Source organism: Pholcus phalangioides, unplaced genomic scaffold (genome assembly GCF_987345545.1).
Source record: "Pholcus phalangioides strain wild (caught in Gottingen) unplaced genomic scaffold, Ppha-v1.0 ptg000011l_1, whole genome shotgun sequence".
NCBI classification, from domain to species: domain Eukaryota; kingdom Metazoa; phylum Arthropoda; class Arachnida; order Araneae; family Pholcidae; genus Pholcus; species Pholcus phalangioides.
In genome coordinates, this window is record NW_028301604.1 from 45590366 (window position 1) to 45616394 (window position 26029).

The following is a 26029-nucleotide window of genomic DNA, read 5'->3' on the forward strand; positions in this document are numbered from 1 at the left end:
AAAAAAGAGAGCTTGATAACAACAGCATTGCCATACGTTCAAAAAGTGACCATAAAAGCCTTATGTACCAAAACGGAACAGCGAAAGTGATGAAAGTTACACTGAAGAATTTTACGTGCCGACTAAAAAAAGTACAAAAGTTCTGAAAACTTTAGGTACTGTTCGAACCGTACCCTTTAAGCGGCTTATAAAATTTTTCTGAACCACTGAACAGCATTATAACTGTCACATTGAAAATGTGAGCAGATAAAGCAGATCAAGTTTGACGAGATATCTCGGGATTGCAGCTGAAAGGGTTAAACACAAAAGCGTACGCAGAATTTTCTCGAGGAGAGGGTTTTCAGATTTTTTTTCCCTACTGAGGGGTGTTACGTTTTTTCATGCGAAATAACACTATAATCTTATCTTGGCTCCAGAGTGGCAGGGACTGTCCTCCCCCCCCCCCCCCCCCTGCGTACGCCAATCGTTAAACTTTGTTGTATTTCCAAGTTGAGTCTGCTTTGCTCTGCCCGGGACAACCCTTCAAGCTAAAATTGGCCCCCGTGTTCGAGTTTACCTTGTATTTGTATCATGAATATGTGTACGTGGGTGTATTTATCATAGAAAGTAAAATACTAAATGCTCAAAAAAGTAAAAATTCCGTTTTATTTTTTGTCATTTATAAATTTTGTTAATATCGTACTTTTAGTTGATTATTTTCATAAACTTCAAATTTTCCTTTAAAAATCTACGATTTCACAATATCGCACATTGAAATAGGCGGCACTTCGCGTGTCAGTCATAATTTTCCGATAATGTGAGCGATGACTTAACGAGGTTTTACTACTTCACCAAACACCAACTCTGGCCATATCGCTGTATTGCAATTTACTGCCATTAGTGAGATGGGTTGGAAGTGAAGGCGATATCTATCGGTGGTCGCCTCGAGTTCGTTAAGGAAAATATCTTATCTATATCCTCCCGTGGGTTCGAACCCGGGACCCTAACAACAACCTTCACGATGGTAGACGAGCATCTTACCACCATGCCACTCGGGTACGTTTAACTGTAACTGGAATGAACGTTGTCTGAGTCAATAGGATGGCCATATAACTCTTATTTCCAGGAAAAAATTCCAATATTTTTTCCGTAATTTCGCTCATCGTGATTGGTCGAAGTTAGTGATAAACTATTACGTCACACTCATAGTGAAACACTTGGCAAAATTCAAATTTGGGGAAGTTGAGTGATGGTTTTTTTTCTCTATCGTTTTATTTTCGCACGTGGTTTTAGGCGGTTTTTTCGATTCTTCAAATTCCACTGTTATATTTTATTAATTTCAAAAAAGCTTAAATTTTATTATTTAAGATTAATTATATTATTATTTTCACAATTATTTTATTGAGTTTTGTAGCGTCAATTAAAAAGCGCCTAGCGAATTATTTGGCGAAATTTGGTTTCGCCAAAAGCTCCGCCCCTCGTGACGTCTTGCTCGTAGTAACCAATAACGCAGGTGATTGGTTACTACGAGCACCTTCGCCTTCTTGTGTTGCTAAGAGTGTAGGAATTGTAAATACGCGTCCCGGACGGCAAAATTTGGGGGTAGAAAATTTTATGTGGAAACAAAAAAATTCGCAAAAACTATCAAAAATGATGGGGACAGCAATACAACTTAAAATCATAGTTCCAGCCTGATTATTACTGTAGCAAAGCTGCCTTTATTTTACCGGTAGAACGAAGATAGTCCTGATCCATGGGCGGAGATACCGGGGGGAGGGGCATGAATGGGCAGTGCCCCCAGCGTCAAAGGTGGAATCGACTGATCTAATGTATATGTGTATATATGAATTGACATCATCATCATCATCATCGTGCGCGCGCCCCCCCCCCCCCATCAGTAATGACCGAGGAACCCCCAGACTTTCTAGTCTATCTCCGTCTATGCCCTGATCCGCTCCACAGCCAAGTATGAGCAGGCAAGAGTGGTGACCGCTCTTCAACCAGTGAAGAATGAGGGAGGGTTGCGCAAAATTAATGCTTTGTCCGGCGGCCCAAGAACTGTATGTAGATGCGATCCAAGCCGATGCACCTGACTGCGTGAAAATTACTGGAACAGTAATTGCCAGAACTCTTTTTTCGTTGCACCTAAGGAGTTAAGAATATGTTGCGGAACTACTTCCGAAAAATTCTCGAGACACTTCGGAGGCCCTTAAATAACTGTGCACACTGGCTGAGAAGCATAGCCATATAAATACGTTTAAAATGTGGTGATCTTTTAAATATCTCGTTTCACCACTGACTGATCTCATGGCACACTAGTGTCGATTACAATATCAAAATTTGGTAAAGGATCTTTTACAAAACTTGAACAAAACAACCAATAAGCCAACCAATAGTTGGTTACTTTCGCTCAAATGTAACGATATACTTAGTGGCTGCATTCCTCAAGTTTTATAAATTCTATTGTGTGTAATACCGGCCTTATTTAATAATTTCAGTGAATCCTTATGATATATGCCTATTGGACAACATGTCCTTATACCGTAGTCAGAACTTTTAATATCCTTCTCCTTATATATAATCGGAATTCCGGTAAATCCCCAGATCCCTTAATTGGTGGACACGAGGGTGTCAATCACACATGAGTTCTGGCATTCAATTCGTATCTCGCCATTACAAGCAGAACAATACCGAATTCTCAAGTTCTGAAGGTCTATAATTGGCCTTTCATAAATTATTTAAAATTATTTTATACGTACTTAAAGGCGGATTTCGTTCATTTCTCTGGAAAAAAGAGGCAGAGGGCAAACTGAGTTTGGACCAAGTTCACCCATGGACAGAGTTTATGACAGGTCTTTTGCTATAATAAAAAGCAATCATAGTCGTGCCATCAGTGTAAGACAGACTCCGCAGCAGGATAGTACGTTTATACAAATACAACGCCACAACAGGCAAATTGCCCAACGAGGTGGCTGACTTAAGAACATCATGGATCCCCGAGCCATTTTTTGGAGGCCCTACCTACTACACCACACATGCATCCCGCGGAACCCCCAACGAATCGGTACATGCGGGAATGTGCGTGCACATGTAGTGAAACCTGACGAAGTTTTTTGTGTTTCTCTGTAATACTTATGTGTAGTGCTGCCATCTGCCACCAGTTTTTCAAACTATGCGTGAAGTGTTATGATTGAATGATTTATCGTTGTAGGACTGTTGCTCTCTGCGGCGAGACTTTTTAACGGGGAGATCGGCTCGCATTTGCGCCTTGAAGTTGGGAACCACAGAAAACCAACTTCAACCGACCACCACTGTGGGGTTCGAACCCGGATCCTCGCATCGCGAGTCCGTCACTATAACCACTCGACCACCACAGCGGCAAAAAAGAAAGGTGGGTGGGTTTGAACCCATGTACCCTGAACTCTTCCCATCTCTAATTCCGTATCTTACCAACACGTTGTCTGCCTGTCAGGGCTACAGGATTTAAAAAAAAATTGTTTCCTTGAAAGAAACGGGACATCTTCGTGTAACCGGTACATATGGTAAGATATAAATTTGGATGGACGTCTCGGGCAGCACTAAACATTTCTGACTTCTGGCATCTTTGGTCTGATTCTCCTCCCCCCGAGCATTTTTAATAGCTTTACGCCTATGTATGCATGCCAAATGTTTGTGCCAAACGAGAAAAAACGATACATGGCACCAGAGACGTTTATTTGTATAGGTCCATCTGGACACGGCCCGAAGGACCTCAAGAGAAAACTGGGCCTCAGGAAAACGAGTAGTAATCGTAATTTTTGGAAAAGTTTCCAGGTACACAGCCTCAGAAATAAAATAAAAATCTAAGATTCTAGAGGAAAGTCAATCATATACAATGGTTTTTAACAGCCGGCTGATGCGAAGATATATTTTGGAAAGAGAGAAATTCAAGTGCCCCAGCGGGGAATCGAACCCACATCCATTTACTTTCCGGGTGGACGCCCTAGACCACTAGACTACAGAAGCAACGAATATCTCTCTGAGAGTGAGATCATCCTCGGATAAGTCGTCATCTGGTGGCATTGTCAGCAATTGTGAGCTTTCGCCTGAGTTAGGTCTGACTGTCCATGTACGATCCCGTTCAGTGCGCATGAGCTCCAAGGAAAGATTGAGATATTCGTTACCTCTGTAGTCTAGTGCGTTCACCTGGACAGTGAATGGACGTGGGTTCGTATCCCCGCAGGGGCAGTTGAATTTTGTCTTTCCAAAATATATCTTCGCATCAGCCAGCTGTTTAAAACCTTTGTATGGATAGCGGAAAGTGACATCATCCTTGCAGGAAGTCAATCATTCCACTATCCGTCAACTTTTTGACAAAAGCATGAATGTTTGGTAGCCGAATGGTTCGACTATTTTTCATCACTAGAATGTCGAATTTTTTGTAATATTTCACTCCAAACTATTTTTTACACATAAATGTTACGGGAAAGTTGCTTAAGTTGTGATTATGCATTATCTTTGATCGCCTCGGTAAATTTAACGAATTTTAATGTGTTTATCATTTTTACCGGCGATTATCCATAATTTTTAATTCAAGTCTGTATATTTGATAAATATAAAAAAAAATGTATCACTTCTGTTCTTTTCATTTAACCTCTTTATTAGTTTGCCATACGTTCACGACACGTATATATATTTCGCTATAAAAATTAAAATAAGTGTTGAAAGATTTTTTTCACACACATAATTCACCTAATTTTTCACTTTCCCGTGTATGAATATTAGATATACGTTTCTACATGTGTGTGTCAAATATTATGCTTTGTTTGATTCAGCCCACACGATGGCTCAGTTGTTGGCAGAAGAGAGAGACCACATGAAAAAAAAACTCCCTAAATTAGCGTGTCGTCCAACTAAACATTAACCATGTTGAACGTACATTTAGCACATCAAAATTGAGGCGTTCTATTCCAAAACCCACTCATCGACATTTTTTTTAGAATTCGTATTATTGGTACCTCTCGTTTCTAAGGAAAGAGCTGCAAAGTTTTCAAGGGGTTTAATCCTTTCCAAAACACTTCCTCTTTCCTAGTTTAAGAGAGAGAGAGAGTTAATGTTAAATATTAGGACACATGAATGGGAACGTTTTATTGAGTTCCTGTAAAATTGACCAAAACACGATGAGTGAGTTTTGGAATAGGAACGTCTCAATTAACTCATAAAATAAACCAATAATTTAGAGATATGAAATCTGAATGTATATGCTGATAAGGAGTCATCATTGTTCAAAAAATATTTAAACTCTTTTTTTTCCCTTCAAATGAACAGTTTTGTCACTCCACCCATTTTCTCTGGGATAAATCTTTTGTGAAGGGGTTCGTCCTAAAAGTTATCACACTTATTGATTTAGCGTGTGACATGAATTTGCATCCTCAACATAAATATTATAATTGAAAATAGCGTGAAATGCAAAATTTTTACTTTCCCTTCTGAAAAAAAAACTTTGCTTTAAAATTTTTGAAAATTACATTTATATGATGCAGGGAAAAAAAATTAGAGTAGAGCTCCAAAAAAAAAAAAAAGAAATAACGATAAATAATAACCGAAAATTTGCCTGCAAAATATTTGTTTATTAATTCGAAAATATTTCGGTGCTAAAATGAAAAAGCATAAAGAATATTTCGGTTGAAAAAGAGAAACATTGGTAAATACATAACAAATAAACAACAACAAATTGTAATAATTTTTTATTTCAGAATTATACATGGTCAAACACATACTAAAATTCTATTGCAAAAGTTTGCTCTAATTTAGCTATATATAATAATCTAGAGCAGCGGTTCTCAACCTTTTTTGACTCGCGGAGACCTTTTAAGTAAAAAATTATATGGCGGAGCCCCATAGGCCAATTTTTTAATTATTCATCAAAGTTACTGATTTATTTTTACTATTTAAAAATATTTATAAATATTTTTTTTTCTATTTTTTTTATTTTCCTCCAACGACCGCGGAGCCCCTGGAGAGTGCACAAGGAGCCCCAAGGGCTCCGCGGAGCACCGGTTGAGAACCGCTGATCTAGAGACTCCAAAATTTTTTAATACCTTTCGCGCTTTCATAATTAAGCAGGATGTTTGAAATACGTTTGTGCAGTTTAGCGTACCTTTTGCATCCTTTTTTGGTCTCCAAATCCGCCTCTGCTTGACTCATGAAGAAGTCACAATATTTAGATTCCTCTTCGAAACCCAGGATAAGCATTCTGATCTCTGGATTTGGTTTACTCATTATGCAATGCATGAAAGATAATTTCAGTGACACAATTTCATGTGGATAAAGCCCCCTTATAACTTCGGTCCATTTATGGTAGACAAAAAACGAAGGAAGAGACAGGAAGAAAAACAAAAAAATAAAGACAAGAAGGGCCTTTGTGTTTCTCCGCAAGTGTGGGAATAGACTGTGCGTATTTGTCTCCTAATTGCCCGTGTGCGGAAATGCACAGTGCAGAACTGTCTATACATCTGGGACACATGGTCACCCTATGTAGGGGTCATCGCCGATAAAATTCTTGTGAAAAGGGGGGTCGCGCTTGAAAAAGTTTATGAAGTGGTGCACAGACTGTGGGTCGCGGAACTAGTGGGATTGCGAGGGATTCTCCAAAATAAAAATTTCAAAATAAGTTCATTTTTATTTAAAAATATGTCAAAACTAAAGAAGGCCTTTATTCAGCTGAGCCAATTACTATGTATCAGATACTGTAATTTTAACAAATTCCACTTGTACAATAAACAATGTTATCGGCTGGTGATAACATTGGATGAGATGGGAAATGACGTTTGAATGTTTACTCTACCCATGTTACTCTATGCAAGTTATTTTCCTAAAATGTTTTGTAACGTGTGTTACATTCGCGTTTCAGGCACAACTTAGATAGCAAAACAATATATCCAAATAGCTGATAAAAAGAAAGGGAAATTTGTACATTCGTGATTCTGGCGGCGAACGATATCAAGTTAGTTATAGACGTTAGCATTATTACTGTTTTAGGGTGACAGGATTTCAAAATTGTATATTTCTTAAAAATTAAAAACACAGAATACAATGATAAGTGATATGTGAATATACGGAGGGGGGAGGAGGAGGATGTGTCTACGTTTTAAAATCGGATGATTCTTTTTTAATCCCCCTGTATACGAAATTCAAGGACCATACACCTTCGCTACAATTCCACCTTGCATAAGGAACATCAAGTACATCAAAAAACAAAATAAATATTTATATGATATTTAAGAAAACTGAATATCATTGGAAGTCAATATGGCCTAATTAAAATCGAAACAAGCTTTTCGAAAAGGGCTTTCGAGATAGCAGGTTTACTGGCAAAAATTGGGACCCAGGACATATGGTCAGCCTATGTAGGGGTTGCCAATAAATTTTTTTTTTCAAAAGGGGGGGTCGCGCTTCAAAAAGTTTGCACACCACTGCTGTAGCGTCACAATTTTCATCGGCTTTAGCCACGCATCGGCCTGAAAAACGGAACTGAATTAATTTAAATATTTATGTTCACCCTAACTACTCAACTTAGCACTGGCTTAGCAATTCTGTTAATCTATAGGTATGTCCTATTAAAAATAAGCATTTTACACTTTACAAAACACAATTAAACAATCATCGTAACTGCCGTCAGGGTGGGGCCTTGACTCTTCGGCCGTTCAATCCAGATGCTCAAAACAAAAATGTATATTTTTAGCATTGCTAGCCGTTCTTTTGGGATAGAAGAAAAACATCTCGAGGATTCACAACATGGAAAAAAAACTAATCTTATGTATACACACTTCAAGTTCAATTGAAACGATTGACGATTTTGGACAACCCAATAACTGTAACTTGTCAGACGTGAACTATGAATATTTTTCGGTTCCACCGATTTATCTTTTTTTGTCATATGGTTCCAATCATAGATTGCAAATGGATGTTGTTCTGAATAGACCAACTTAACATCATTTAAACTAATTAGAAAGAAAATCATAAATAGAAATCTTAACTAGATTTATTCCAATTAGGCCCAGATCCCACTGCGTCGCGGCAGCACTCGAGGGAGAATCGAAAATATACAGGTTTATACTGTACGCGCACTAATACGGCGCCTTCGCCGCTGGCGGCGGAAAATTCATTTTTGTGAGGCCCTCGGGCCGTGCCCGCGTTGGTCCATGAATAGAGTCAGCAATGGTGAAAAGACAAAAAGTAAGAATTGCCCTGTTAGCTTATGGGGGGGGGGGGGTGACTTAACTGCAAATTTACGAGTGCGTTTTCTTTCATGCATGCGTGTAGAGTAAAACCTAATTATGACAGCCTTCATGAAATTACGTTATTGTTTCGCTCGTTGAAACTGAGATAAAAGCAGGGTCGTCTTAATACATGAGCCGGGCCCCAAATAAGGGAGTCTCGTGTTACACAAATGTGAAAAAAACTATAAGATTCGGAATCGGGGCCGCAACTGAGGGGAGCAGGCAGGTCTAGTGCTCCGAGCGCTGGAAGTGAAGGGGCGCTGGATCACCCTTTAACTGCTTCATACCGTGCACCACCCAAGCTCTATCAACCATTGTAAATTTCTGCCATCATTGCCCCGGATGAGGGGGCTAGGCGGTGTCGAGTGTTTTATTGTGCATATATAAATAATACATGGATATATAAAACACATATTTAAAAAAAAGACAAACAAAAAGCACATACAGATTTGAAAAAAAATGATGAAAAATTCCTAGATTGTACAAAATGTACGTCCATGACTTTGTAGTTGTAGTGAGCCCTTTGTCTCGTCTTCTGTGGCCAGGCGCCAAGTCCTGGACCACGTCTTCTCTTTTAGGCTTGATGGCTTGGGTTAGTCCTCTAACCGCAGCGGTTCTCAACCTTTTTTGACTCGTGGAGTTTTAAGTAAAAAAATTCTATGGCACGTAGAAAATTTTTTTAATTATTCATCAAAGTAGCTGATTAATTTTTACTATTTAAAAATATTTATAATAATTTTTTTTTTAATTTTACTGTTTTATTTTATTTTCCTCGAGCGGCCGTGGAGACCCTGGAGAGTGCACAAGAAGCCCTAACTGCTCCACGGAGCACTGGTTGAGAACCGCTGCTCTACCGTATAAGTTTCTAATAGAGGTTTCTGAGGAATTTGGCAAGGGGGAAAATTCAAGGAACGGAACGATAAAAGTGAACGTCATTTGGCACAAAATAATTCTTTGATTGGCTCGCTCGAACTGATAACACACAGTAAAAAATATCGATAAAAAAATATTAATTTTTTTCTGCTCATAAAATTTGTTCATATTCTTTAATTTCCATAAGGAATTTTTTTTTCAATTTCGATGCCTTTCCTTAATTCTGAACTAATTTCAAACGTCAAATATTCTATCAAAAATTTAAATCATTTTACCACTTGAAAATTTTTTGTATTATCTAACACTTTGGGAAAACTAATTAGCCCGCTAATCAGACACAACTTCGATTTGGCGCTAAATAATTTAGCCAACCTCGGGATGTCACGTGACACTTTACGAAAAAAAAAGGAGGGGGGAAAAAAAGCGATGGGTGTTCGCCACGAAATTCCTTATCTCGCGGCAAATCGACGAATGCGAAAAACTTTGGTGGGATCTCAGCCTTATAGTGTATACTCGTACCATTTTTTTTTTCCTCTCCCTATTTCTGTTCTGCCGATCAATGTATGGTATACTAAGGCCGGGAACTGACTACGGTTCGGCGGGTGCGATTGATCTTATCAGCACCCGCAATTTCGTGTGAAACGGACACAGCGTCTAGCACCCTCGCGTGTTTTTTTTATGTCACGTGACATGCGAGCTTGGCTAAATTATTTTACGCCAAGCTGAAGTTTGCTGCGGTTAGCGTTTTAATTCGCGTTCATAAATTGCATTACATAATAAAAATTTTCAAATAATGAAATTATTGAAACAGAGGGCAAACTCAGAGGGACCTGAAATATACAGGGACAGAGGAAAGGGAGCAGAAAGAAAAGAAAATGAAGTCGAATTTGTACAAGTAGCACCTGTGCTGAAAGAGGAAGTCTACAAGGCTATAAGATGTATGAAAAAAGGCAAATGCCCAGCTGAAGATGAGATTTCTATAGACATTATTAAAGAAGCAGGAGAAGAATTTGCCAGTATGCTAGCTGCCTTGTTCACAAATTGTCTCGCAAAATCGCATGTTCCTGAAGATTGAAGATACAGAAAGGGTGAAAAAAAGGATATCAAGAACTATCGACCAATCAGTCTCCTATCAGTAATTTATAAAATCTTCACCAAAGTGCTGATATATAGGCTTGAATCCAAATTGGACGAAGCTCAACCAAAAGAACAGGCAGGATTTCGAAGTGCTATGTACAATGGATCACATCCAAACAATCAGGGAACTTATAGAGAGACATAAGGAATACGAATTACCATTGTGTATGGCCTTCATTGAGTTTGAGAAAGCGTTTGACTCTGTCTTCACATCTGCTGTTGTTAAAGTTCTAAATGTAATTGGGGTAGAGAAGACTTACATCAATATCATCAAGAAAATATATGACAAAACAACTGCAACGATTCGTTTGGATAAAGGAAAAGCAAAGATTAAACTTGGAAAAGGAGTCAGACAGAGTGATACTATCTCATCAAAATTCTTTACCGCTGTTTTAGAAGAAGTTTTCAGAAAGTTGGATTGAGCTGAGAAGGGAATTGAAATAAATGGAGAATTTCTCAACCATTTGTGTTTTGCAGAAGACATTTTTGTAATCAGCAGTAATCCAGACGAACTAGAAGAAATGATACAAGAACTGGCGAAGGCAATTATTCAGGTGGGCTCGGAAATGAATCTCCAAAAGACTAAAGTTATGTTCAACCCGTTTGCGTTGAAGAGGACAATCTTGCTACACAGAGATAGAAGAAGTAGAAAGCTATGTATACCTGGGACAAGAAATCACCATGGACAACGGAATCATTAATGAAATAAACAGAAGGATCAGGATTGGATGGAGCAGGAGCATTTTTGGCAAAAACTGCGTAATTCTGAAGAGTCACATGCCATTATGTCTGAAAAGAAACGTTTTTAACCAGTGTGTGCTACCAGCACACTTATGGAGCCGAAACATGGACACTCACAAGCAAGACGATACAAACGCTACAGACAACGCAAAGGAGCATGGAAAGATGTATGTTAGGCATCACAAGAAGAGACAGAAAACGAATCACTTGGATAAGGAATCACACAAAGGTATATGATACACTGCTCAAAACAATTAGGGGAGCAAGCAAAAAAGTGAAGAAAACCGTACGAGACAGCCACGTATTGGCATACAATGGATAGTACACGCGTATCAATGCGCAATACAGAAAAAAGACGTAAAAAAATTTGGAATTAAGCTTTAATTCTTTGAAAATATGGAAAAAACATGAAAAGATGATTTAGGGTAACAGTTTGGTTACATGTAAACGATAAAAAAAAGTACTGTTTAGATATGATGCATGAGTTTTAATAGGGCGTGTGGTCTCCTCGAACAGCTAAGACTGCTGCACACCTGTTTGCCATGGATGCGATGAGGTTATCGATCAGACTTTGGGGAATACTGTTCCACTCCTCAAGAAGTGCAATCTGCAAGTCTCGGACAGTAACAGGCGGCCTTGGTCGCGCAGTAATGCGTCGTCCGAGCATGTTTGGGACATGCTCGATTGGATTCAGGTTAGGAGAACACGCTGGCCATTCCATACGCTGTATTGTTTCAGCTTCAAGCATGCTCTCCACCAGACGAGCTCTATGCGGTCGGACATTATCATCCTGGAAAACAAAGGAATCTCCAGTGGCTCCAGCGTAAGGGATGACATGAGGTCGCAGTATCTCGTCTGCATACCTTCGGGCCGTCAAAGTGCCATTCCGAATGATATGCAGGTCCGTACGTCCGCCTATGCTGATTCCACCCCATAGCATCCAACCAGCTCGTCTGTATTGTGACCTTTCACGAACGAATGCGGGGTTATTTCGAGTGCCCCTGTCCCTCCATACCAGAACACGTAGGGTGTCACACTCCAGACTGAATCGGGACTCGTCTGTAAACAGCACTTGGCTCCAATCATGTTGCTCCCAATCTCGATGTTCAGCAGCCCATCTTCTTCGGGCCGCACGGTGGTGTGGGGTCAACGGAATGCAGACCATTGGCCTACGTGCATAGAGCCCTCCCTCATGAAGCCGATTACGTACTGTTTGGCTGGACACCCTTCGTCCTGTTGCCAAGAGCAACCGTCTTTGCAGCTGCGTAGCATTCTCTGTTCTGTTTCGACGGGCTGTTAACCGTATATACCGGTCATCAGTTACTGTAGTGGCGCGTGGCTGACCTTGCCCTGGTCGACGTCTAACATTTCCTGTTTCTTGGAATCGATTCCACAGCCTTGCAACAACACTTCTGGCGACTCCAACAGCGTCCGCGACACTACGTTGTGTTTGCCCGGATTCCAGTCTGCCTATAACACGCCATGCCATGGATTCCGGTAAATCACGTTGTTGAGACATCCTCAAGTCACCTTGTCTCAAAAAAAAGTACTGCGCTATCGAATTTCACAGTTACGGCAGTAAAACAGACGTTTCTGCAACATCCCGATTTCTGCCCTTATCTCCTTTTTCTGGTTTTTGACGTCATGAACTTTGATTTGCATATGAATTTTTCTTCTTCCGTTTCCTGCTAGACTTTAAATTATGGATGATTCATTTTATGTTACTTATCGGTATACAACTTTGCGTAATTTTGTTAAAACCATGTGCTCCCCTAATTGTTTTGAGCATTGTATAATGGAAAGAATCAAACGTGTGAAATGGAAATGGGCTGGACATATTGCAAGAAGACAGGACAACAGATGGACCACAAGTGTTCTAGAGTGGTACCCCGTGGTGTTAAACGTCCAAGAAGGCGTCCCCACGCAAGATGAATTGACGAGACCAGGAAAGTGGCAGGAGTCAACTGGATCGCTAAAGCATCAGACAGAGCAGAATGGAAAAATATAGAGGAGATCTTCATCCAGCAGTGGATTGAAAATGGTTGTTGATGATGGTCATGATGGAACCGAGTTTTTCTGTAGCTCATGTAGGAAATAAAAAAAAAAATTAGAAAAATTTAGTTTTTTCTTTATCGGTTTCTTTTAAATTGGTTATCCGTGCAAGAGCGCCAAAGAATTAGTTTGTTAAATGGAACCTCCTTATTAATATCCTCGAATTTCGCTCTCCTCATTTTTCTGGCCATGTGAGCAGTTCCTTTGTCCAGTGCATCCCAAATGCGACCACCCTACTCGTCAAACAACTTAATAGACAATAGGAGACAGCAAACCCGCGTCCACCCACCTCGCTGATCTGGGCGCTCAAAATTTGCAACCGCCACCAAAAATGTGGATTTTGGACGGGTGGTGGCGGTTACAAAAATCGCTACCACCCGATAGCGGGTTGTCTGTGCGCTTACAGAATAAACCTACAGATGGTCGCTTCCCACCATAGAAACTGCCAGTAACCGCCTCGCAGTCAGTTCTGGACCTAAGGCTGGGACCTGACTACGGCGCGGTTGCACGCGGTTGAGGTTGAGGGGGGGGGAAGGCATCATCTATAGTTTTATTCTGTCAACGCACAGATACAACTGCAACCGCTGAGCGCGGTTTTTTCAACCGAGAAAATCCACATTTTTTTTGGGACGGTTGGGGTAACCGGAAAGCTGCCATCATGTATTGCAAAGCCTTGAGCTCCCTGATGACGGTTCGGCTGGACCTGCGGTTGCTCTCTTCCATTGTCTATTAAGTGGTTTGACAAGGAGGGTGATGGGATTTCGGATGCACTGGACAAAGAAATTGCTCTCCTTTTCAGGCTGCCATAAAAAAATGAGAGGAGAAGACAAATTCGAGGAACTGTATGGTGAAGTTCCATGCGACGGAAACTAATTCTTTGTTTGGCGCTTTTGCACTGATAACAATAAAAAAAACCAATGAAGAAAAAATTAAATTTTTCTAACTAGTGAAATTTTTTTGCTTTCCTACATGAGCATACATTGAAACTCGGTTATAATGACATTCATAAACTAACGTGATTACGCTAAAACCGAGATGTATATTTTAGAACACTTGAATGAAATGCATTGGATCCCGATTATAACGTTTTAGCAAAAAACCAATTAGTTACCTCTTCCAAAAGAGTACAAATTACCACGGGGCCCAACCATTTATAATAAATTCATAAAAAATCAGAAGTAAAAATAATCAGACATCTGAAGGAATATGTTTATATACTTGCAAATTCTCGATATCAAACTTTTGAAACATTCATTAAAAGCCTAAGTATGAACCGGGGATGAAATATGTCCCTAAGAGCTGCATTGTGTGTTTTGCTTTCATTATTCTGTCTTTTTGGTATTTATTTTTGTATCGTATATGAATGTGGCTGTCTATCTGCTGTTTTTGCAATGAAAAAAAAACCATCTAGGCCAGCGGTTCTCAACCGGTGCTCCGTGTGAACTCCCAAGGGCTCCGCGGCACTCGAGGAAAATAAAAAAAGAACCAGTAAATTTGAAAAAAATAATTATTAATATTTTTGAATAAAAATAAATCAGTAACTTTTATGAATAAATAAAAAATAGGCCTATGGGGCTCCGCCATAGAAATTATATACTGGAAGGGGCTCCGTGGGTCAAAAAAGATTGAGAACCGCTGATTTAGACAAAACGTTGTATGCGGGTAATATCGAAGAGTGCACTAAAACAATTTTCACACCTACCGTTCTTTTCAAGCAGTTTTTAATTTACATACACACAAAAAGTCGCAACTAGGGAGAGCGGGTCCACTGTATCGAGTGCTGAACTAGAGGGGGCGCCGACAGGGGCGTAGCCAGAAATTTCGATCGGGGGGGGACCACTTTCATTTCGTGGGGGGACCAAAGTGACAGAACAATGGATTTGGCCATCTTTTTCCCTTTTTTCGGTAATTTTCTCACATTTCGGGGGGGGGACCAGATCCCCAAGTTCCCGCCCCCCCCCGCTACGCCCTTGGGCGCCGAATTGCCCCTTTAACACCACTCCTTCTAACCTTTCCTTATACGGGGACGCCAAAAGCTTGTTAGCTCCAGTTAAAAAAGTATCCGGCTGCGGCCCTGTATGTACCTTAAACCTTGCAACATACATACTGATGAATAGGGCCACAACGACATGCGTGGTTAGCCGGGGCAAGCACGCATTTTGGCGCCCCCTTTTAATATTGAAGGAGAGATGAAGGGTTAACATTTGCGCTCCTGTCTGGCTCGGAGTTCGAGGGCATCAGTCAGTGCCGTCTTAACGCATGGGCCCACCCGAGCACGGCCCGGGTGCCTCAAGAGAAGAGGGGCCTCCCAAAAATGAGATACGATTGAAATTTTCAAGGATTTACCATGTAGGGCCTCCTAAAAACCACTTGGCCGGGGGGCCCATAATACTCTTAAGACGACCCTGGCACCAGTCCCACCTGCTCCTCTCTAGTTGCGGCGCTGATGCCGTATGTACAGGGTGTTAAGCGGGCCGGGGTAGCAAGTTCAGAGGGGCGGCAAATTTGAGTAATTCGTGGTCAAGAACTTTAAATTATAACGTGAATAGGGGGGGCAGAGCAATTCGAATAGCCAGCACGTGGCGAAGCCATAAATCTGTGTCTGGAAACGGATTTAGTGTGAAGCATGTAAATAATTTCGTATAAGGACATTACGTTCCCTTCGTGTCATCGCATCATCTGGAAAAAATCATCTGATAACTGATCGGGAGAAATAATAAACGAAGAAGTTTTTATGACGTTTTTCGTTACGACGGTTCTTCGTGTTCATCAGAACGAATTTACTAATCCTCCCTTGAGGGATGTTCTTAGTATTATTATATAGCGTTATACTGTATCATGTGTGATTGAATAAATTAAAAAAAAAATTACATTAAACGAAAATATCATATGTTCCAGTGGTTGCCAATTTTTTTGTGAGTTAATGGCCCTTTGTACCGTATTTCCTTCTCGTGCTGCCCCCCCCCATCTTTCCCCAGGACCTTCTACCCCGGGTGGGGCACTGTTTCAATTTTTGGTCGAAAATTGAACTGCAGCTTAATCCCATTATAGCAAACTTCCAAGAGACCGGAGAAATCACTTCGTTACAACGAAATTTCCTTGTAAAGGAATTCCAGGTTGTTGCCGTTGTGCCTATGTAAACTGTTGTGGGAGGTTAGAAAAGAGGTTGAAAAAAGACCAGCTTTATATGACAAAAATATGTTATTTAAATAGTTTTTTTGTAATATATGTTATTTAAATAAATTATGATGATTCCAGTCATTATATATGAAAAAATTTGTGCGATTTGGTCACGAATCGTAAAAGCATCAAAAATCGGTCAACTTGTAGGCTGTCTTTCTTCAACTCTGAATTAATTTCAAACGGCAAATATTGTTACAGAAAATTAAATTCCATTACATGAATATTTTTATTAGTATATACAGTAAAACCCCTCCTTCTTGTGAACACGGACAGGACAAAAAAATTAAATCCATGTAAAATGGGTGACCGTTAAAAAGAGGTTTGAAATTCATAAATATTGTAATTTCATTTTTATATTCAACTGTAAATTATTATTTGTCCGTAAAAGAGGGAGTATCCGTTAAGAGGGGGTTTGGCAAAATTATTTTCGCCAAGCTGAAGTTGCTACGATTGCATTGCAGTAAAATCCCTCTTAACGGACACCCCCTCAGATGCGGTCACCCCCTCTTTTACGGCCAAATAATAATTTACAGTTGTATAATATATAAAAGTACGTATTTCAAACCCCTGATTAACGGTCATCCCCTCTTTCACGGACGAATTTTTTAGTCCTGTTGGTGTCCGCAAAAGAGAGGTTTTACTAATATACCAATAAAAGTTTTCAGGTAATTAAATCATTTAATTTTTTGTAACAATATTTGCCGTTTGAAATTAATTTGGAGTTGAAGTAAGACAACCAAAAAGAGAGTTGACCCATTTCTGACCACTCTTACAATTCGTGCCCAAATCGCACAATTTGTTTTATGTATGATGACTGGCTATTCATTTAACATATTTTTGAAGTTTCAAAAAATTGGACATGAATTTATCACGTTTTTCTTTGTAATTAAAGTAAATTTCCCATTAACTAAATTTCTAATTAATGGAAATTAATCATGATAATTATGATTTTGGGAACCCCATGTGACAAAAAAAATTATTTCTGTTGATGATCGGGAAAAAAATTCAAATAGAAATTCGGAATGACATTTGAGAATTTCATGTTTCAAAAACTCTAAAAAATCAAATTTCATTGTAAACAAATTTAAAAAAAACACTGATAAAACACTCATTAAACCTTTTAGTTCATTTCATGAAAATATTTATGTGAAAAATATCTGAAAAAAATATTAAATAAAGCATCGCACACAAACGCAACAACGTTAGTCAAAAATGGGATAAAAAGAAAACTTCATGAAAATAATTGATGATTGCAACGTCTCATATATATTATACACAGACGTACTGTTCCGAGACAATTCGGTGTTAGCGAGGGATCGATCCCCCTTCCTTTTGGATCCACACCTGTCCCGGGGAGTTCCAGCGGCCAACATTTTTTAATAGATATTTGTGCAATAAATTTCTCTTTGGCTAAATTCAATTCAATAAGGAGAAAGGGTCTCGCTCTTGGATGAGGGTAGAAGGTCCTGGTGAAAAGTGGGGGGAGGGGGCAGCAAATATGGTGCAAAGGGCCATTGGGCAAAAAAAAAAATTTGGCAACCACTGGACCATATGATATTTTATTTTAATTTAATTTATTCAATCATGATATAACGCTGTATAATTATACTAAGAACATCCATCAATGGATCATTAGCGGATTCGTTCTGATGAACACAAAGAACGTAATAACGAAAAACTTCATAAAAACTTCTTCGTTTACTATTTTTCCCGATCAGTTATCAGATGATGATTTTCCTCCAGATGGTGCGATGACACGAAGGGAACGTAGTGTCCTTCTTACGAAATCATTTAAAAGCTTCTTATATACTAAATCCGTTTGCAAACACAGATTTATCTCTTTGCCACATGCTGGCTATTCGAATTGCTCTGCCATTTTCACGATAAAGTTCCTGACAACGAATTACTAAACTTTGCCGCCCTCCGAACTTGCTATCCAGGTCCGCTTAACACCCTGTACATACGACATCAAGGCTGCAACTAGGGAAAAGCAGGCGGGACTGATGCCAGGGTCGTCTTAAGAGTATCATGGGCCCCCGGACCAAGTGGTTTTCCGGAGTCCCAACCTGGTAAATCCTAGAAAATTTCAACCGGATCTCATTTTCCTGAGGACTTTCTTCTCTTGAGTCGGCCCATGCGTTAAGACGGCACTGACTGATTCTCCGAACTCCGAGCCAGAGGGATACACAAATGTTATCCTTTCATCTCTTTCTCCATATTAAAAGGGGGCGCCAAAATGCGTGCTTGTCCCGGCTAACCACGCATGTCGTTGTGGTCCTGTACATCTGTACATCAGTATGTATGTTGCAAGGTTTAAGGTACATACAGGGCCGCAGCTGGATACATTTTTAACTGGAGCTAGCAAGCTTTTGGCGTCCCCGTGTAAGGAAAGGTTAGGAAGAGTGGTGTTAAAGGGGTAATTCGGCGCCCCCTCTAGTTCAGCACTCGGTACAGTGGACCCGTTCTCCCTAGTTGTGGCTTTGTGTGTGTATGTAAATCAAAAACTGCTTGAAAGAACGGCAGGTGTGAAAATTGTCTTAGTGCACTCTTCGATATTACCCGCATACAACGTTTTGTCTAGATCAGCGGTTCTCAATCTTTTTTGACCCACGGAACCCTTTCCAGTATATAATTTCCCTGCATTACATCACTCATAGTGCAATTTTTGTTGGTGACGTTTAATAATGTACACTCATTGCCATAAAAATTTGCGCACCAAGAAATAATTGTGGGATCGAAACGAAAGTTGGCCTGAAGGTACATGTCGGGCAGATATGCAAATGATTAGAAATGCAGCGTGATTGTGCATTGCGTAATGCCACTAGAGGGCGTTGAACTTCGTTCTCCTTGGAGTATAAAACAGGTAAGCAGAGCTTGCTGGAGTGTATTTAATCGTTTGCAAAGGAAATGCTGAGGTAGACATGCCGTTACGCCGCCGTCGAAGACCATATGAGCAGTTGTCAGAGTTCGATAGGGGAAGAATCATCGGGATGATGGAAGCTGGGTGGTCAGCTTGGCGAGTAGCTCGTCAACTAGGCCGTTCTGATTTTACTGTGAGGAGGTGTTGGGACCAGTGGACAGAAGAGACGTCATTTACACGGCGACCAGGTTCAGGACCCCCTCGACAGAGCAGTCGTCGAGAAGACCGTCACATCATCCGAAACGCACGCGTAGAGCCAACTGCCTCATTGGCCGCTATCCAGACACAGGCAGCAGCTTCACTACGGGCCCCTGTGTCTTCCCGAACCATCGCAAGGCGCCTGGCTGAAGGACATCTGGTATCGCGGTGCCCATTACGTGTGCTGCCAATGACACCCACCCACCAACGCCTCCGTTTGGAGTGGTGTCGAGCACGACGGGATTGGACTGCAACGGAATGGAACCAGGTCGTCTTCAGCGACGAATCGAGATTCAACTTGAGCAGTGATGACAATCGTGTTCGTGTGTGGAGGCCCCGTGGTGAACGCTTCAATCCTGCCTTCGCTTTGCAGCGACACACCGCTCCCACAGCTGGTGTCATGGTATGGGGTGCCATTGCTTACGATACACGGTCACCCCTAATATTGATCCATGGCACAATGACAGCCCAGCGGTACGTCCATAACATCCTTCAGCCACTTGTGTTGCCACTCATGGCAGGGCTCCCAGGAGCCATTTTTCAACAATACAATGCTAGGCCACACACAGCAAGGATGTCACAAGACTGCCTTCGCCACATTACCACCCTTCCCTGGCCTGCTCTATCCCCAGATTTGTCACCAATCGAGCATATCTGGGATCATGTGGGACGGCAAGTTGGACACCCTACGAGGTTGGTCGAACTAGAGGCGCATTTACAGCAACTGTGGAACGAGATGTCTCAGGACATCATACAGAACTTGTATGCCTCAATGCCCGCTCGTATCGCATCGTGCATTTGCGCTAGAGGGGGTCCAACAGAGTACTAAAACTTCTGTTCATCTGTACTTTTTTCTGCAATAAATGATCCTTGGATTTTCTAATCACTTACTTATATCAACGTAGTACTTACATGTGTAAAATTTCGTTTCATTTTCACGACTTCTTCTGGGTGCGCAAATTTTTATGGCAATGAGTGTATATACTTAATTGTACGTGAATCTGACACCTGAATTTGGAGCAATGGTTAGAGTATTGGACACACGTACTAAAGGTTGTGTTCAATTCCCTCTTTATCCTATCCGATAATTTTTGTTTCCATCCAAATTTTTGTTCCAGCCAGGTGAATGCCCAGCACTGTCAAATGAAGCTCTGTTTGATTACTCCCGTCGCTGTGGAGGCTCTGTGGGTTTTCTGTGTGTGTAAATTGCATATTCCGTAAAAGGAAAGGGAAACAAAACTGCCCAGCACTGAACAGAAGCTTTGTTTCCCGTCACAGTGGAGGCGCTGTACATATATTTTGTACACATTGTGCGTTCAGACCCTTCTCAAATCTCTCCCACTTCAACATGCCAACTTCTTCTTCTACTTCTTACTTGCCCACAAATCTTTTCCACACTTCTTTTGAATTCCCAGGCTGCGTTCTCTGGCCCTTATGTGCCACTGGGCTCACGTGAAATTTTTCCCCCCTAGTCATTGGGTTCAGCTATCCATTTTAGTCAAATGACTTGTACGTTGCATCGAGTTGATGGCTATCTTCATAGGGAGAACGATGGGAGTGATTCGATACTTGGAAGCAAGGGCCAAGGGGAGCCACCACTATAAATCTTTGTTAACTTTTCCGACACAACTCTGCCTCTTTAGAGGTAACGGAAGTAATGTGCTTTGCATCAGTGAGGGGTTGTGATCGGTTCTATTTATGTATCTATCTACTTGTGGCTATTTGGGAAGGCGGTGAATAACACTGTAAATAGGAAGGTTAGACAATCGTATAGTTTTACTTCAACGGTAGTCTGTGTGGAAAAACAAAAATAAACAATATGGTTTAATAATTACATATTACTTACGATAAAAATGACACATGACACTTTCGCACGTTTACGAAACGTGAATTTAATAAAAAAATGTTTTTCTCTCCCCTCCTTTTATACTCAAAAATTCGCCACCCCTCCGAATTTGCCTCCCTGGGCTATAGCCCGCTTAGCCCCCATGTAAATACACTACTCATGGGACACCTATTTATGCCTTCCCTCCAATTTTCATTTCAGCCAGACAACTAGAAAGAGCAGGTCACCACCCTATGCTGGTGTTCTTTTAGGGCAATTCTGGTTGTCGGCAGCCTTCATAGAACAATCATCTCAATGTCTTTTCCTTTCTTCGTCAAGAAGAGACTGGCACCAGAGAGCTGCTGCCTTGTGTATTGTAGAAAAAAATATTGCAAAAACCAAATGCTTAGTTCAAGAGATCCGCTGATAGGTATACAAATTCATAAGATTTATATTAAAATGTTCGTATCTTTTCCTGAAGATTGGACATATCTGAAAAAAAAATGAGAAAGGCCAAGCCACGGGCTACCCCGACTCCCGGGCCCCAGAGCTGGAGGCCCTCATGTGGGAGCCATGATGACATCAAACTTCAGTATGAAGTTGAGTGAATAAATACATTTTCGTTGTAAGTATTTGTATATTTTCGTTTTCAGATTGCATTAACCCATTCAAGTAAAGAAAATTTTATTGGTAATTTTTGATGGGAGTGTAATGTTGAGAGGGATGTGTGTGGGGAAAAAACGAAAGAAAAAAACCGATTTTGTTTTTCTTGAAATATTTTCCTTAGATTTTTGAACATAACTGGTTTTTAAGAACTTCGTATTGTTATTCTGATGAATTGTTTGTGATTTTTAGGAAATTCGTTTCGAGTTTTCGGTGCATTTTTTTGAATTTTCAGGGCAATTTTTATGGCCATTTTTTAGAATTTTTTAGGTCAACAACATCTGGGCCTTGATCATAATATAATTTATATTATGGAAACGCTCAGTATCAAGACTTTAGTAATTATTGCAAATTCCAACTAGTATCGTTGAAAAAATGGGACAAAATGCATAAAAAAATTGGAAGAACAAAACGTACATATATGTCCCGTAATACAGGACACAAATGGTCTGTCAAATTGCTTCAGACATTTCACTGGTCCTTGTTTTCAGAAAAGTTGAGAAACACTGATTTACTGCAAAAGACTGTCTGCTCAGTAACGGACAGCAAAATCGGGGTTGTCACCAAAAAATATATGTATCTCTCCATCCCTTAGGTAAAACGAGGGAATCCTTGACACAAGCAAAAATTGTGAGAAGTGGAGGGAGCTCCTTTTTCGGCGCTCTAAGGCTGGTCTCAATTATTTGGCAACATAGGCTCCAGCGAGATTCAAGGTCCATAGGGAGGAAACATGCACAGTTTTTCCTTTCGTCACTAAATTTATATAGGAGATTTCTATCAATTCTGTTGGTGCTCTGCTCCGTGATGCAAAACAATGTGGGTGTTCAGAACCCTTGGCTCGGACGTCACTGCAGTAATCTGAAGCAATCCCAAGTAAATTCGTATGTTAAAAGAATCATTACATTATAAAAGTTTGATAAAAGATCCTTCACGAAACTTGAAAACAAAACAACCAATAAGCCTATTGGTTGTATCTGTATTAGTTGTAACCGATACGCTTATTGGTTGTATTTTCAAGTTTTGTAAAATAATTTCTATGAAACTTTTGTAGTGTAATACCAGCCTTACTCACAAAACAATTATTTTTTTATCCATTTGTTGAAGTTTTTTCCAACACATCTACTAACCTAGCCAAAGAAAAATATTATTTATATTACACAGGACATAAATAATATTGTCCATGCCCAGTATAAAAAAGAGAGATTTTAAAATAAATTTCATTCCCTCAGAAATAGATGTACTGGCTGAGACCAGGTGCATCTTGAAGCAAGGCAACTGCAAACCAAGTGTTTTGGTGCAGTGGTCTCCCTCAACCATGAGGATGGATTCACATCTACAGACGCTCACCGGCAAACTTTCTTTAACATAAAGCCAATGAACATTTTCACATCTACCGTATCGTGCGTAGGCGCAGACAGACATTTTTATGTTAAAGAATGTATGCTGTATCCCACACGACGAGGTGCATATTTCAGCATTTTCGATTTAAATAGGCTTTCTTCTTCTTCTAGCCATCTTAATTTCTTACTGAAATACTCGAGATTCAAATAAAAAGTGGATGGATTTTGATCTCCACGGTGTCTGTAAATCAATCTTATTGATATTACCGATTCTTAAACATCTTTCATCGAGCTAGAGGTACAATGCTCTGAAGTGGACTTCTTGCAAGTCAGTTCTGCACTGAAGATTATCTGGTGGGCTCTCAAGGTTCTCTCTCACTGCCTTTCTCTTAATAATAATGTGGTGACAATAATTTGATTCCTCATCTAATCGATTTTGGGCAGGTCACATGAATATCCTCAATCTTCTCCCATCCTTCGCTGTTGTCGGACAAGGCCATAGCCAGTTTGAGGGGGGGGTGGGGGAAGGGGGTCTATTTCTTAGCGCCCCCCCCCCCGAATTACAAACTGATTCTGCGATACTACCACATGTGCGGATCTAGGTTCGAACCCCGTTGGCGTCACGGTTTTGGTCGACTGATATTAATTCTCTGCGGTTTTTTCAACTTCGAGGTACCGGTCTCCCATTTGAAAAAGTCTCTCCGCAGAGAGCAGGTGAACCCTCAACATGATCCTTACATAACATAAAAAATCAAGCATTTACCATCTTCACTTCGAAATATGGAAAGTAGATGGCAACACCAACAAGAACATGAAACAAGGACAACTCTGACAGCATAAATATGTTAGAGCCATGCATATGCATATACGCGCAAAACTTTCCGACATGAACCAATTCTTTTGAAATTTTGCAGAGGAATGTGTGTACGAGGTGAATGCACGGTAAAGTAGTAGTAGTAGTTAGTGAACAGAAGAATTTCTGCCCAATTAACAACTTATTTTTTAAAAAGCTTCAATTGCATTAAAATTCCTAGTTCTCACATTATTTTGCTGAAATCAATGTTGCCAGTAAAAAAAAAAGAAAAGTTTGAAAGAGCTATTAGATCCCATCATTAAGATTTTTAAACCAAAAAAATTTCATGGATTTTCTTTACAACAATTTTTATCAATAACAAGCGGAATACTAAAAACAATGACCGTAAATTATTTGTATTCAGGAAGAAAATGCTGATATTCTTTATGATCATCTCTTACATTTATTGCATCAATTGTCGTTCCCTTTTTGAGCTCAAATTCTGAAAACTCTTTATTACTATTCTATCAATCAAATAAATAATAGATGTTTTTTGTCATTTCATTCCATATGAATGTTACTTAAAAGCGTGGCAAAAATAAATACACTCTGCGATTTGTATTAGATTAATGCGAAATTAAATGTGCATCGTTGTATATATATTCTAAAATACAGAATGAATATCAATTTTAGTGAAGACAAACCACTCAATACTAAAGATATATATTAGTATTTTGCCGCCTGGCAGTCGAGTGGTTAGGGAACTAGCTTCTCACTGTGCAGGTCTGGGTTCGGGCATTGATGTTTACTTACACTAACAAATTTCCTGGACGGATCATGCTGATCCCTTGGGAATACGTGAGGATCACGTTATTATTAAACATTTTTGCACTTATAATCTACTTTAACTTTTTAAGTGGCATTGACGAGATATCTCGCCTCTTTAAAAGCCTTCTAATTTAGCATTCACGTACGTGTGTGTGTGTGTGTGTGTGTGTGTGAGAGAGAGAGAGAGAGAGAGAGACACTTTTCCCTAAAACCCTTACTTTGCACTAATAGAAATCGGAAGAGAAAGCCTACTTCATCAAAATATATACGACATTTGGAGGGTGTTTAGTGATTTCTACCGTGCCGCAGAAAGGGTTAACAGCAATCTACATTGGTGTGCCGTTGATGATCAAGATTTATGCCGTTAAAAATGCAAAGTATACGTTATCATCATTACTATTATTCTTGTTCATTTATTGGTGTTATTATTGCATTTAAAATGAATTAGAAACGTGTAAATGTATGAATCGATTAATATACTAAAATAAATTCCATATATTTTCATAGGTGTAAATTTGTGTTGCCCATGTGGTCCTGATCACTCCACCCCCCCCCCCCCCGCCGTCCCTTCTTAATATTTCGTATAGGCCTATCTTAACGCCTATGCATATTTTCAAAAAGAAAACCAAATATTTGAAAAAAATAATCCGAAACAGGCTTATACATTTTATATAGAGTAACACATTATTAATAATGACAGTTCGCTTAATATCAACTATTAAAAATATTTGGTTATATAGTTTTTTTTTTTTTTTGCTAAGGCTTCTAGTTACATCAAACATATTTTAGTTTGAATGAAGTTGCTTTAATATAACAATTTTCCAAAGCATGATTATCGCGTAGGACGAAACTAATAATTCCATCATTTGACAAAACAATAAGAGTGATTTAATTTTAATTTTACTTTAGGTACCTTCTTTACTATCAAGACAAAGTTCATATTCTGCTTCCATCTATAACTGCTCCCCTCCTCTTACCTCTTTTAAATTTCCAAATGCAGGACAAAAACGCATTGTTTTTTCTTTGTAACAGGCAAAATAAAAAATGAATATCGTCATCTGCCCATTTCTTATGATTCAGCCAACATTTTTCATAAACATGAAAAAAGTTTTGTTATGCTATGTATCTCAAAAAAAAGCAAGATAAGTTAAGAAATTCAGAGAGAAATTACGCTCAAAAATTATCCTCTTTTCCCCAGAATCTTTTCTTAAAAACTTGAATGATTATCACAAAAAA

The 26029-nt window shown here is 39.7% G+C and overlaps 1 protein-coding gene across 4 annotated transcripts in view; it reads right to left on the bottom strand.

The window, feature by feature from the left end:
- Positions 1–26029, bottom strand: part of LOC149080464 (NGFI-A-binding protein 1-like) — a 567589-nt gene that overhangs the window by 540537 nt on the left and 1023 nt on the right. The window lies entirely within an intron of this gene.